General features: G+C 55.8%; 2 non-coding genes across 2 annotated transcripts in view; both read right to left on the bottom strand.

Annotated features, from left to right (window-relative positions):
* The window catches only part of LOC126114218 (large subunit ribosomal RNA), a 4,226-nt gene extending 3,928 nt beyond the window's left edge, over positions 1–298 (bottom strand). The window contains exon 1 of the ribosomal RNA XR_007525111.1: positions 1–298. This exon is cut by the window's left edge and continues 3,928 nt beyond it. This is a non-coding gene — a ribosomal RNA (large subunit ribosomal RNA).
* Positions 299–486: 188 nt separating this feature from the next.
* On the bottom strand, positions 487–641 carry LOC126114215 (5.8S ribosomal RNA). The gene has a single exon (XR_007525109.1). It is a non-coding gene; the product is annotated as a 5.8S ribosomal RNA (ribosomal RNA).
* Between the last annotated feature and the right edge of the window lie 1,859 nt (positions 642–2,500).

Here is a 2,500-nt window from a genome sequence, read left to right as displayed (position 1 = left end):
CACTCTCAAGCAACCCGACTCGAAGGAGAGGTCCCGCCGACGCTCGCACCGGCCGCTACGGGCCTGGCACCCTCTACGGGCCGTGGCCTCATTCAAGTTGGACTTGGGCTCGGCGCGAGGCGTCGGGGTAGTGGACCCTCCCAAACACCACATGCCACGACAGGCGGCAGCCTGCGGGGTTCGGTGCTGGACTCTTCCCTGTTCGCTCGCCGCTACTGGGGGAATCCTTGTTAGTTTCTTTTCCTCCGCTTAGTAATATGCTTAAATTCAGCGGGTAGTCTCGCCTGCTCTGAGGTCGTTGTACGAGGTGTCGCACGCCACACCGCCAGCCGGCTGTGCACGCTACCGAGAAAGTACCGGTATGCGAACCGCCAGGCGACGGGCGCGCATCGCACGTTTGAGGAGACGCGGCCGGCCCCACAGGCGGCCACGACACTCCCAGGTCTCCGAAGCGGGACAAACGCCGCGCGCTTCAGTATACGTAGCCGACCCTCAGCCAGACGTGGCCCGGGAACGGAATCCATGGACCGCAATGTGCGTTCGAAACGTCGATGTTCATGTGTCCTGCAGTTCACATGTCGACGCGCAATTTGCTGCGTTCTTCATCGACCCACGAGCCGAGTGATCCACCGTCCTGGGTGATCTTTTCTGTTAGTTTCCACTGTCTCTTTCAAAACAGTTGCATAGGCGGGACTGAGGCGTTTGACGGCCCCTGTTCCAGCGTTCTGTGTCCAACGGCCTCACGGCCGATGGGCGTCGTACGGCTCCACACCGGAGCGGACAGGCACTCGGGCGAAAGTCATTCAAAACCGGCGCCAGGCGCCAGGTGCCGCAGGCCAGCCGCTCCAGAGCTTCAGCGCTCGTACCACACAACATTTTTCAGTTAGTTTTGAGAGGCACGCGTGGTTCCGCACGCGGCGCACGGCTGCTGCCGTACAGGTAGGCGTGTTGCGCGACACGACACGCACATCGAAAGACATGCAGTCTAGTCGGTAATGATCCTTCCGCAGGTTCACCTACGGAAACCTTGTTACGACTTTTACTTCCTCTAAATGATCAAGTTTGGTCATCTTTCCGGTAGCATCGGCAACGACAGAGTCGATGCCGCGTACCAGTCCGAAGACCTCACTAAATCATTCAATCGGTAGTAGCGACGGGCGGTGTGTACAAAGGGCAGGGACGTAATCAACGCGAGCTTATGACTCGCGCTTACTGGGAATTCCTCGTTCATGGGGAACAATTGCAAGCCCCAATCCCTAGCACGAAGGAGGTTCAGCGGGTTACCCCGACCTTTCGGCCTAGGAAGACACGCTGATTCCTTCAGTGTAGCGCGCGTGCGGCCAGAACATCTAAGGGCATCACAGACCTGTTATTGCTCAATCTCGTGCGGCTAGAAGCCGCCTGTCCCTCTAAGAAGAAAAGTAATCGCTGACAGCACGAAGGATGTCACGCGACTAGTTAGCAGGCTAGAGTCTCGTTCGTTATCGGAATTAACCAGACAAATCGCTCCACCAACTAAGAACGGCCATGCACCACCACCCACCGAATCAAGAAAGAGCTATCAATCTGTCAATCCTTCCGGTGTCCGGGCCTGGTGAGGTTTCCCGTGTTGAGTCAAATTAAGCCGCAGGCTCCACTCCTGGTGGTGCCCTTCCGTCAATTCCTTTAAGTTTCAGCTTTGCAACCATACTTCCCCCGGAACCCAAAAGCTTTGGTTTCCCGGAGGCTGCCCGCCGAGTCATCGGAGGAACTGCGGCGGATCGCTGGCTGGCATCGTTTATGGTTAGAACTAGGGCGGTATCTGATCGCCTTCGAACCTCTAACTTTCGTTCTTGATTAATGAAAACATACTTGGCAAATGCTTTCGCTTCTGTTCGTCTTGCGACGATCCAAGAATTTCACCTCTAACGTCGCAATACGAATGCCCCGCCTGTCCCTATTAATCATTACCTCGGGTTCCGAAAACCAACAAAATAGAACCGAGGTCCTATTCCATTATTCCATGCACACAGTATTCAGGCGGGCTTGCCTGCTTTAAGCACTCTAATTTGTTCAAAGTAAACGTGCCGGCCCACCCAGACACTCAATAAAGAGCACCTTGGTAGGATTTCAACGGGGTCCGCCTCGGGACGCACGAACACGCACGAGGCGGTCGCACGCCTTCGGCTCGCCCCACCGGCAGGACGTCCCACGATACATGCCAGTTAAACACCGACGGGCGGTGAACCAACAGCGTGGGACACAAATCCAACTACGAGCTTTTTAACCGCAACAACTTTAATATACGCTATTGGAGCTGGAATTACCGCGGCTGCTGGCACCAGACTTGCCCTCCAATAGATACTCGTTAAAGGATTTAAAGTGTACTCATTCCGATTACGGGGCCTCGGATGAGTCCCGTATCGTTATTTTTCGTCACTACCTCCCCGTGCCGGGAGTGGGTAATTTGCGCGCCTGCTGCCTTCCTTGGATGTGGTAGCCGTTTCTCAGGCCTCCCTCT

The sequence above is a fragment of the Schistocerca cancellata genome, unplaced genomic scaffold, assembly GCF_023864275.1.
Source record: "Schistocerca cancellata isolate TAMUIC-IGC-003103 unplaced genomic scaffold, iqSchCanc2.1 HiC_scaffold_297, whole genome shotgun sequence".
Taxonomy (NCBI): Eukaryota; Metazoa; Arthropoda; class Insecta; order Orthoptera; family Acrididae; genus Schistocerca; species Schistocerca cancellata.
Note: the sequence above shows the minus strand (reverse complement) of the source record. Positions and strands in the feature narration are given on the sequence as shown.